The 12,952-nt window shown below is 39.7% G+C and overlaps 1 protein-coding gene across 1 annotated transcript in view; it reads right to left on the bottom strand.

Annotated features, from left to right (window-relative positions):
* RIMS2 (regulating synaptic membrane exocytosis 2) overlaps nucleotides 1-12,952 on the bottom strand; it is a 616,900-nt gene that overhangs the window by 163,371 nt on the left and 440,577 nt on the right. The window lies entirely within an intron of this gene.

The raw sequence follows: 12,952 nt of genomic DNA on the forward strand, positions 1-12,952 counted from the left end.
CGTAAATCAAAAGAAACCAGAGCTTGTCAGAAACATTAATTAACTTCTGTAAGATACCTATCTTCATCTGATGCAGTTTACTGTAATGTAATGCACAATCATTGACAGGCCCAAAGCTATGTTCTGTTTGTTATTCATTGAACACATGGGATTTACAAGCATTTAAATATGTTTATCTTGAAACTTCCTATTATATACATTGCCAGATAACATAAGCAAAGTCATTTTTTAAAAAATAGTATTTTAATTGATTGATTGATTGATTGAATTTTGTGCTATGAACATGCATGGTGCTTTACTGATAGGACTCTGCCCAGAAGAACTTACAATCTAAAAGTTAACACAGGGGAGGCAACAGAGGAAAGTGGGGGAGAGATGAAGTCTGGAATAAATTGGGGAATATGCATTTATTTCATATACACATACATTGGCTTAGTTACCATAGGGTTCTTTAGTTAATTATTTAGGCTTACTTATTAGTAAGGCTCTTCTACCTCAAAGATTTAAAGGAAAGAATATGTTTAAAAACAGGAAGAAAATACAAAATAAAAGACATTGCACATTTTTAAAAGTCAGTTTACTGCAAGTTAACAATTTAGGAAATAAAGAATTGCCTTGTTAGATCAGATCAAAGTTTCCAACAGCAGCCAGCCAAAAGACTGTGGAAACTAACAAGCAAGTCATGAAGATTATAATCTTCCCTCTGCTGTTTGTCCCTAATGTCTGTAACTGAGAAATACTTGGCTCTGAACAAGGAAGTTCTAGTCAACTCTCATAGCTTATAGCTTTGATAAACCTATGCACCATCATTTGTTTAATCTTTTTTAAAGCCATCACCATATCTTCTAATGGCACATTCTACAGATTTATTATGTATATTGTGGAAAAAGTACTGCACTGCCACCTATTAGCCTAATTGGGTGAACTATGAAAAAAGTAGAAAAAAATGTATCTATTGGGTTGGATCCAGATTTACTCTGAATCAACTGTGCTGGTGGAAGTGGATTTCTCCACCCATTCCTTCCCATGGCAGCCTGTCCAACCCCTTGAAAATGATACACAGAGTCAGGAGACCGTGTTGAATTGGGTGAGCTGTGGTATTTGTGGGGGATGCGAGATCCCCCAAAACTGGGAGGAGGGACCTTCCACAAGCAGAGCCCTTATTTATTTAATTTATTTAAATATTTTTTGGCCACCTTTCTGGGCAGAAGCCCTCCCAAGGCGGCTTACGGCAATAAAATACATTAAAAAATGTGGGAGGCAGATCCTAGATCCAGCCCACTGTATCTATGGCATTCTTAATTTTATAAAACCCTTAACATATGGTTATCACCTTTGTCATCTATTGGTCCTACTACTTCTCTAGCTGTTTTCCTGCCTCTAAAAAAAGTTTTCTAAATTCTTACCAGAAAAGGTCTCATGTGAATAGGGAAGGCCAGGCTGCACTGATAATGGATGTCTCACCCCCTTCAAGTCACAGGGCTCATCAACTGTTGTAACATCAATATTTGGAATTTGCTTCAATCATTCACCCACATTTTGATTCAAAACATGACCGATCCATTTGCAAGAACAGAAACTGCTGACCACGATTACCAATTGTTGTTATCTCATGAATGTATTAATGACACCTCACTCTGAATGGCATTACCTGTTGGCCTCTAATTTAGTGAGCAGGAGAAAAGAAAGTCAGGCTCTATGTTGATTGTACTGATACTATTTCAAGAAGGTAGCCCTGTTAGTCTATTGCAGAAAAAACAACAAAGAGCTTTTCTACATGAGGCTGTTAATCAGCTGTGTCTGCTTTTGGGTTGCTGCAGATTTGGACCCAAGCACTACATGAGGAGTGTTTCCTTTCCTGCTTTTCTACTACATAACTTCTAGGTGGCATTGTGGTATTGGGAATAGTGCAAATACACAAGAGGGAAGTGCACTTTCTTTTGTTTTCATAATTAAATGCCACACTTTCCCTGCTCTAAAAAAACTCGCAGAAAGTGCTGGTTAGACACAAAGCGAACCTGGAGTCATGACATTGTCTATACAACCTGTAAACAACTGTGGGTAAGGAATGATAAGTACACGATAAATGCCTCGTGTAGAAAAGCCCAGAGTCTTGTGGCACCTTAAAAATTAACCATTTTTTAAAACACCTGAGAAACATTAATATGCACTACAGTGTTGAATTTTTAATCATTTCACATTTTCAGTGAAAATAGTTATAACGCATATTTTCCTTTTGCAGGAACTAGATGCAAAGGTTTTGAACAGTGCCACAGGAACTTTTGTGATAATGGCAAAGAAGAGGAAAGCTTCAAATATGTGTTCATTAATGTATGTTATGTAATGCACAATGACAGTCTCAGTATTCAGCAGTTCTGTAAAAGCAGTGCCACTCAGCCTCACTTGCATTCTCATCTGAAGAATTCTGGCTTTTCGTGAATGAGTCAGCAGCATACTGGTGCAAGCTGCTGGGTTGTTCCTACTTAGTTCCTTCTGCATGCAGCTAAATGACTAAACAAACAACTAAACAAGCCATGGAACTTCCATCCATTGTTTTTTTACTAGGATGTGCAAACCAGGGACTTTTCCCCAGACCAGCCAGACTAATAAGCCATGTTTTGTTCTCCGCAGTTTATGACTCTGGCAGTATATTTTATGAAATGTAAAATTAAAAAATGGGGAAAACCTCTACACTACATTTTCCGAGTTTTCACTTCCTTCAGGAAGTTTTCAAATTAATTCATCAATGCAATCATATGCATGTATACACAGCAGTAAGTTCAAGTGAGTTCAATTGGACTTACCCCATGCCAGTGTGTATAGGATTGCAATCTGAGCATACCAAACAATTTCAAGTCAAATGTCAAGCTTCAGTTTCATCCTATTCCTGTCTCAACTGTTAAAATGCCATGGAGCTACTGCCATTCATGTCATCTCTACAATAGCTCATCTACAGCAAAACATGCATATTTAAAACAATAGTGCATTGCAAATTTGGTAAGTACAAGTGGGACCTGTAACAAAATGTTGCAGTCTGAAGTGCTCCTGTTTAGGGGTTCTAGCCAGCCACCTAGCTATGTCCTCTTCCAGGATACTCCATTCTATCCTTCCCCCTGGATTTCCATTCACACCCCACAACAATCAATCAGCATTCTGCGCCCACTGAGCACTCACAGTCTGCATTGGACTATTTTTATTTTTCCCTTAGTGTTTTCCCACTAGAGATGTTCTGTACATCTGCAAACCCTGGGATTTCCTTTAACCTGCCTTTAGAAGAACTTGTTCCTCTTGTGAATGGACGGTGCCAAATGCCAATTTAGCTACAAACGGTTTCACATTCTGAGAATGAGTTTGCTATTAGTATATAAGATAACCCATATATTATTAGTCTGCTGCATATGTCATGAAATTCCCTTATTTTAATAGTAGCAAAAAAATCACATTTGCAGAGTCCTGGACAGATAAATAATCCAAAGAATGCCATGCAAAAAGCGATTGAAAGATGTACCCTTCCTACTTCCCCCAAGTGCCAAGAGCCCTCTGGTCATCACAGTTATGCTGTGGAAGTGCATAAAGCCTGCACTTCGGTTGGGACAGAAGACACCTTGTTTAGCATAGGTATCCATTTGCCTAAGCTTATGATTTGCTGTCTCAAAGTTAACTGTTTTATGCCACAAGTGAGAAGAGGCATCACATGGACCCAATTTCAAATTCCTCTCAACCATCCTAGTCTTACAACTGTGCATATTTATTCTGTAGGCATTATCTGAACTTATACATTGAAGTAAAGAGCTCCACTGTGATGTTTTCGAATTGAGAGGTAGACTCCCAAATGATGGGAGAGCATATATTTATCAGAAGAACTGAATGCACTTAAGTCTTCTGTAGTCCTATAATGAAAATTTGCTATTCAGCTTGTCACACATGCTTGTTTTGGGGTCTTGCTGAAGAAATGTAGAAATGTATAAAAATGCATCATGTAAATCCCGTTCTTTTGTATTTGTGTGTTATAATGCCTAGCTCATATCATTTTATTCAGCCTTCTTATATAAGTAATAGTTGAATATAAAGCTGTTATTAAAATAGAGTAATTATATAGTACTATATGGGTGTTCAGTTTCTTATTTCCTACTGCTGGAAACTGGATAACTATCAGAGTTTTAACACAGAAAAAATGGATAGGCAAAAGGAATAAAAACTGTTTCTATTTATTACATTTTTATCCCACTCTTCTTCCAAGGACCTTAGGATGGGAGACAAAATACCCCCCTCCCCACCAATTTTATGCTTACAACAACTCTGTAAAGTATGATACATAGAGAGAATGACTGGCCAGTGAGTTTAATGGCTGAGTTGGGATTTGAACCTGGAACTCACTGGGCTTAATCCAACACTAACCTCTAACTACTACACCACACTGACATTTTCAATGTTAATAAGTGCAAATATGTGGACTTGGAGCCAGAAGAGATTATTCTAGCAGTTGACCATTATTCTAATTTCTAAAATTGCTTTTCTATGTTGCTTTAAACATTTGAACTCTTTAAATAGTAATCAGATTTATTTAGATTTAGCTTTTAAGTTAAATCTAAGTATCAGTGTCTGATCTGGAAAAAAAGCCTAAATCTAAGAAAATGAAAGAAAAATGAATATATTGCTGCAAGTTGAGCTACAATAAACAAAACAGTTGTTCCTAGACTCTGATGCTTTAGTGTGTCAGAAATTGGTTTAGAATCCGTTAAGGACCATAATCACAAAAAGTTATTCAGATTTTTTTTTTACTAAGATGCAATACAGTAATAGTGCCAGGACACACAGAGAATTAACATCTACCATGCAAGCACATAACTCAGATTATAGGATACATAAGTCAGATTCATTAGCCACAGTCTCTTCTATTCTGACAAACATACCGAGACATGGAGACATAAGCAGAATAAAGTTCTTGCCTACACAATAGTACAAAAAAGATAGAAAACTGTCTTACTGCTCTTTATGCTGGGCAACCTCCTTCCCTGTAAACAGAAATATGATTACCGTTCTTGTCTTGATAAAGGAATGCAATGGTCAATGTATACTGAAATGTGGGGAATTTTAAAGGAACACAGCACAAGAAGCAGAAGATGCACCCATTTTATATTAGGCAGCTCCAGGCTATGTTCAAAAGAAAATGGAGTTGGAACTAGGGATCTACAGACTGTAAAATCTGCTCCATCTGTATTTTGTGGTTTGTCAGGCGCCTTTTGTTCTGTTGTCCACTCACAGACGGATGTGAATATTTTCTTCATCACGCAGAAATATACACAAATAATTACGTAAATAATTACTTAAGAGGTTTCGCAAGTATTTACACAATTTACCTTAGTACGTAACATTTAGCATATTATCCCCCATTCCGTTCAGTTTTTCCTCAGCAGAAATTTGGATATTTTTCTATGAACAAATATGCATAAATTTTGGGAAAGTAAAATAAAAAAAATCTGAAAGTCCACGGACTCCGCATGGCCTGAGGGGGTCGCTCCGCAGAGGATTTTGAAGGTCAGATGCTTAGAAATCTGAGCTCATTTTAGTTCGTCTCGAATTTCTCTAGCATCCCGAGTTGGAACCACAGTTGCATGAGCAGAAGGCTTTTCTACCTGTTTCTCTCTGTTACAGTTGTCTCTGCCTGCTGAAGAGCATCTCCAGGGGTGGGGGACCCTCCAAAATGGTGTGGGATATGGCATGGGGGTTTGTAGCAGTAGGGGAGGCATCTTGTGGAAGTGAAGGGGCATTTCAGGGGCTGCAGTGGGGAGGAGGGGTTGGGAAAGTCCCATTGCATGACCCTTCTTCCACAGGCCAAACTCTCTTCCCTTGTATTAATTGATTAATTTAGCTTTCATTATGTAATAATTAAAATAGAAATACGTATTTTCTCAGTCTGTATAGTAAATGGGCAGGGCACTGAAAAGATACTGGGTACTGGTGAAAATATAACAAAAACTTTGGAAGAAACAGGAATTTTGAGGATGTCATAACACCTCATAAATAAATCATGTACCAAACTGAGATAAACCCAGGAGACTCTCTACTTAATTGAACCCATACAGTAGGCACCAAGCAGGAAGCACTGGTCAAAAGGCAGCAGGGAATATGATGGCAGAACAACTGAAGACCGCTTGGTCTAACCAAGGTAAAAGCAGAACTAGTAAGCTAAAAGCAGGCTCAAACAGACCTTGGAAAGGCTTCTGGCCTTGGATATTTTGTGAGGAATATAGCTGAAGATAATGAGAGTTAGAGTGGATCTATCTGTTCTATTATCATTGTAACCTGTGAGTAGAGGCACCAAACCAAAGTGAATTGTTATACATGCTCAGCAAAGTTAGAAATGATTAATATCTCTCCAGCCTCTCTCAAAGGGGAAGGTAATAGAGGACCTTTTGCTCAATTGCTCACAAGTACCAAAAGAAAACTAGGAATGTCTATGTTGGTAATAAGACAGATCCCCACATGGGATGTACCTTCAATTCACCTGGTGCTGTAGACACTAATTAACTACATAGATAGTATCAATAGTACAAATTAGGTTTGCAACAAAATGTTACAGTGTATCCTCCTCACTCAATAACAGGAGTCCTCCTGTTCAGGGGGCCAACCAGCACCTGAAAGTAAGGGGTTCAAGTAGACGAATTCATTTTCCTCCTCCCACCATATCATTTTTCTGTGTTGTTTTCCAATTGACACTCAATATTTTGTGGCTCTTGGAGGCCCCTGAACATGTTCACTCCTCACTGGACTCTTGGGGGGGGGGAGGCTTGCCCTCTTTTTAATTTAAAAGTGTACTTCCGCATTCATCAGGGCTCACCTGAGCATCTTTATACCTCCCCCTTGATTCTCAGTGGCCCCATTTTAGCTCCAATCCTGTCAGCACTCAACCACCTGACTTAACTATTAGAGGGAATGATAAAGTACTATAAATAACAACATATAGATACATTTAACATTACAAGGAATTGTATTTAATGAAGTAGTCCTCTTCACAATGTCCTACTCAGTTTTAGTTATTTATTTATTACATTTATATCCCGCCTTTTTTCCTCCAAGGAACTCAAGGCGGTGTACATACTCCTCCTCCTCTCCATTTTATCCTCACAACAACAACCCTGTGAGGTGGGTTGGTTGTCTTGTTTAACTGTTCCATTGCATTATTTGAGTTCCATGAATCTTCATGAACATGTTACAAGTATTCTCAATAGAGTGGAAATGACTACTGATCAAAATTTTTGCTTTTCTGAGACAGTCTTCACATTTTAGGACATAAATCCACATAATAAAAACTATATCCCTTCTGCTATCAAGCAACATACAGAATGAACAGCACAATAAGTTATGAGTAGATAGATATTTATGTCTCTGTACATAAACAGCAGTTAGATCAAGGTAGGATCACACAGTAAAAGGTAAAGGTGTCCCCAACAAGTTGTGTCCGACTCTAGGGTGCGGTGCTCATCCCCGTTTCTAAGCCGAAGAGCCAGCACTGTCCGAAGACACTTCCGTGGTCATGTGGCCGGCATGACTGAACACCGAGGTGCACGGAACGCTGTTACCTTTCCCGCCGAGGCAGTACCTATTTATCTACTTGCAATTTCTTGCTTTCAAACTGCTAGGTTGGCAGAAGCTGGGACTGAAGACGGGAGCTCACTCCGTCACGCAGCACTTGGGTCTCGAACTGCTGTCCTGCCGACCTTCCAGTCTGCAGTTCAGCGTCTTAACCACTAAGCCACCGTGGCCCCAAGGATCACACAGAGGAAAGACTAAAAGGCTTTCTCCCCCAACCTTCTTTCCAAGAAGTCCAGCATCCGGTTTCCCACTGTGGTTGACCAGATACCTCTGCAAAGCCCACCAGCGGAGTTTTGTTGCTTCCTAGCAACTCTACACAGTATTCCAGGTGTGGGTGGACCACAGATTATTATGTAGATATATTAGGTTATTATGATACTGGCAGTTTAATTTTCATTCCCAAAAGCAAGTCAACCATCCATCCAGGTCATCCACTAGCCACAGATCAATCCACACAATACAGATTACAGTGTGTCAAATGACGAGTATATGCACCCCAAGAGATGCTTACAGATCAATAGCTCCAGATCCGCAAATTCTGACCCACCAAGCCAAAGGCAGCCCACCAGCCATGTATGGTGATCCACCAGAGACTCCATAAACCTCCTATTTTCATTGGCTGTCCAGAACTGCAAAAGCAGAGGGGCTTGCCATGGCTAGTGGACTCATTCATCTTGATGCGAAACTAGTTATACTAGTCTAGTCACAATCCAAGTGGGCCAAGCAACACTGCAGGACAAGGCAAGGCAAGGGATAAAATAGGAAGACTCACAAAATTAAAATTTACCTAGTTCTTGATTGAAATTGTTCTTATAAAATTGTTAGAACTTTGGTCTCTCTTTATTGGACACTGGAATAAACATTTCAATAAAATGGGACTGAAGAGTATATTTCATTGCCAAGTATAGTTAATGTCAACTATCTATGTAGTTAATTAGTGTTTAGTTAACACTTCTGTTTTCTTTGTGTGTACTAACATATATCCATTAATATTTTTCTATGCTTTCAAATTGCATCCTTATGTTGTATGTTTTGAATTTGTTTTAATAAAATGTTCTGAGAAAAATAAAATTCTATAGAGAGCACTGAGATTGAGATAGCTTAATCAGGCGATAATCATACTAAACTGAAGCACTGATGAGAGCATCCAAGATAAGTAAGGCATTTGATGTGCCAGTCAGGAAATCAGTGAAAGTCAATGGTGGCTTTAAGGCCAACAATAAAGCTGCTAATACTACTTGACATATTTAGTACAAATGATGTGCTAGATGTTGAAATAAAACATGCTTACAGCATGTAACAAATCTGTGTCCACTAGTATACCATGATCTTACAATGGGTTGAATCCTGACAAAAGCTGGCAGAAGAGGGTGGGTGAAAATGGCTTTCCCACTCCCTGTGGCAGCCCCCCAGCTCCTAGGAAAGACTCTCTAGAGGGTCAGAGGACCTGCTCTGCTCATGAAAGATCCTTCTGCCGATTTTCAGCAATACCCCCTTCCCTCTCAGCCCCCTCACCACAGCCACCATATTCAGCAGGATCCTCCACCAGGGGAAAAGTGACAGAAAAGCCCATCCTCTTCTCCCAGCATTTGTCTGGATCCAACCCTGTGAAACTAGCCCTATGAGTCTAAGGTGTCTTTGCACTGATTCTCCTTGAATAGCAATCCCCATGCTTCATGACAAATGTCTTTTAAAACTGAGGAAAATTTCAAAAGCAATTTGTGATATGGCATGATACGTTTGAAATAAAAAAAAATCCAGTGGTCTCTAATGAAAACCTCTTGTATTAGTCTAAGTAGCTTTTTGGATCATGGCCAATGTATGTATGCAATAGTATGTATGTAGTATGCAGTTAGTATGACTTTATCATGACCATGAAATCATTATGTGATTCTCACTGTACTATTTTCCATAGGTTAGAAGTCTACTTTTTTATGCAACAATGTACTTTATTTCCTTTTTATTTTAACATTTAACTGCATTACAAGCATTTTCAAAACACAAAAGACTGTAGGAAAGTACAAACTGGGATGATGATCTCTGAACAAACATTTTTCTATTTCATGAAATTCAATTCTACAATTGCAATATACACAGCAAATAAAAAATCTCATGATAGTGTATGGAAAATAACATATATTAAATTTGCGGTCATAAACATTGACTGCAATTGATATAATCTTACAGCTTCTTGGCTCACAGAGCCTATGTAAATGTAATGAACCCCAACATCTTGGTTAAAGGATAAGGAGTGGGATAAGGACTTTGTGCTTCTTCCCTTCTCCCATGCTAATTCTCGCTGCCCAAGCTAACCTCCTTAAAACTTACATCAGCAGCAACCTTAATTATGGTTAACACTGAGCATGATTTGATATTAATCAGGATTAGGAACCACATGTTACATCTGTCCCCACCCACATTAATTTATGTTTAACTCCTTTCCTTTTCAGCATATTTTACCCTTAAAGGTGTCCTAAAAATAATTTTAAATAAATAAAATAAATCAAAGTATTAATTTTCAGTGCAAATCCTGCAACTCCTCAACTCTGATTTCAAAGAGTACTGTTATTTGTCTAATTAATGTATGCTGATGTAGGTAAATGTTAAGCTGTTGAGACATAGCTCAGTAGTATCAGTGTTTATCTAAAGCAATTCCTAAGTTACAAAAGGTGGCTTTTGAACAATGGATGTGTTACAAAAATAAAAGGTCACATATCTGAGTAACGTAAAATATATTTTAAAGATTCAAGATAAAATCTATAAAATTAAGTGATATCAATTGCAGCTGAGTTTATTTTTGCTTACAAAGCCTCCCTGGAAAAAGGCTTACAGCAGAAAACAAACCCTTCTTTATGTACAGACCTTCATAAGGTTCTATCTCCTTGTCTCCATTGTCTAGGGAAAATAAAAGTAAAACAGAAAAGGGAACCAAAGCATGGGATTAAAAAACCAGAATGTTTATAAAAGGTATGAAATGTATCTTCATTTGGAAGAGGAAAAGAAGGGAAAGCTCATCTGGTCAATGAAACAGAGCTTTGGCAGAGTATCTGAGAAGTCTAAATATGAATACTGAAACTGTAGTTTATATTCTGGACTCATGAGTATAAATTTTCCTGTTTAAAAAATCTGTAATGAGAGCCAAGGAGTGGAAAGTGTGATTTAACAAAACATAATTGAACCTGATTTGAGACCCAGCACATTTAAAATTAGCTATTGTCAGGGTTTGACTGACTATCCAGGCGACCAGGCCACAATCTAGAAAGGGTTGTTTAGTAGGTGAGGCTGCAACCCTTTACCCACTTATTTTGGAATAAGTCCCATTGAACTCAATGGGACTTACTTCTGAGTAGACATGTACAGGATTGCACTGCACGTGTCTTCACTGGTCAGGCCCCTTACTTTGACTGGATGTCTTGCTGTAGCTGAGGGAATGTATTTATTTATTTGTTGGTTTGTTTATTTCATTTCTATACCGCCCAATAGCTGAAGCTCTCTGGGAGGTTCACAAAAATTAAAACCAAAAAGCACACAGTAAAATAATATAAAATATAAAAACATTAAAACCACAATATAACAATACAACCAGAATACAACCAGAATAAAATCTAGCAGAAATGCAGAGATTTAAAATACAGATTTAAAACAGCAAAGCTAAAAGTCTAGAAAGCTAAAATGCTAAAATGCCTGGGAAAATAGAATGGTCTTAAACTGGCACTGGAAGGAATACAACGTAGGTGCCAGGCGAACCTCACTAGGGAGCTCATTCCACAGCCAGGGAGCCACAGCAGAAAAGGCCCTCTTCCTAGTAGCCACCTGCTTCACTTCCTTTGATAGGGGCTCACAGAGAAGGGCCATTGAGGATGATCTTAAGGTCCAGGCAGGCACATATGGGAGGAGGTGATCCTTCAGATAACCTGGTCCCAAGCCGTTAAAGGCTTTAAATGTTAATACCAGCACTTTGAATCAGGCCCGGAAATGGGCTGGTGGCCAGTGCAGCTGGAAAAGTACCGACATAATATAAGCTAATTGGCCAGTCCCTGTTAACAATCTTGCTGCCCTATTTTGGACCAGCTGAAGTTTCCAGACCGTTTTCAAAGACAGCCCCACATATAACACATTGCAGTAATCCAGACAAGAAGTTATCACAGCTAGGCTATCCCTGTCCAGATAAGGGCATAGTTGGTATACCAGCCTAAACTGATAAAAGGTGCTCCATGCCACTGAGCTCACCTATGCCTCAAGTGACAGCTCTGAGACCAAGAGCACCACCAAACTATGAACCTGATCCTTTAGGGGGAGTGCAACCCCCTCCAGAACAGGTTGAATATCACCTAGCCGGGCAGACGAACCATTCACTAACAGCACTTCTGTCTTGTCTGGATTGAGTTTCAGTTTATTGGCTCTCATCCAGTCCATTACTGTGCTCAGGCCCTGATTCAGAACAGCCACTGCCTCACCTGGGTTTGATGAGAAAGAGAGGTAGAGCTCGGTGTCATCTGCATATTGATGGCGACTGAGGCAGTTTCCATTCCAAAACCAGGCCTGAAGCTCGATTGAAATGGATCTTGATAATCCGGTTCATTCAAGAGTGCCTGGAGCTATCCTGCAACCACCCACTCAAGCACCTTGTCCAGGAAGGGGATGTTGGCCACTGGCCTATAATTGTTAACGTCCTCCAGGTCCAGGTTAGGCTTTTTCAGGAGTGGTCTGATTACTGCCTCTTTTAAAGCGGCCGGCACCACTCCCTCTCTCAAGGAGGAATTTACAACTTCCAGGACCCAGCCAGACATCCCCTCCTTGTTTGATGTAATAAGCCATGAAGGGAAAGGGTCAAGCACACAAGTGGTCAACTGGACTTGGCCAAGTACCTTGTCCGCATCCTCAGGTCTCAATAATTGAAACTCATCCAATAAAACTGGACCAGACATTGCTCTGAATGCCTCTACCAATGGAACTGCATTAATCATGGTGTCCAATTCATGACGAATCTGAGCAACTTTATCTTCTGTGACGAGTGCTGTGAAAACTCGTCACAGCGTGCAACTGAGGGTTCCAAAGTCTCTCTCCCTGGCCCAGAACGTAACAGGCCGCAAACCACTCAGAAAAGCTCCGCTGGACGACACTGAGAAGATGCAATGGTGGTGGAAAAGAACTGTCTCTTTGCCACCCTCACTGCCACAGAGTAGGCTCGATAATGAGCTCTAACCTGTGTCCGGTCAGACTCAGCACAAGTTTTCCTCCACCTGCATTCTAGCCATCTCCCCTCTTGCTTCATTGCCTCAGGTGTATACCAAGGAGCTGGCTGGGCTCTGCTCAGAGGGAGAGGACGCATGGGCGCAATTGTGTCAACCACCCG

The sequence above is a fragment of the Heloderma suspectum genome, chromosome 4 (genome assembly GCF_057233095.1).
Source record: "Heloderma suspectum isolate Gila_16-S chromosome 4, 16-S_ref, whole genome shotgun sequence".
NCBI classification, from domain to species: domain Eukaryota; kingdom Metazoa; phylum Chordata; class Lepidosauria; order Squamata; family Helodermatidae; genus Heloderma; species Heloderma suspectum.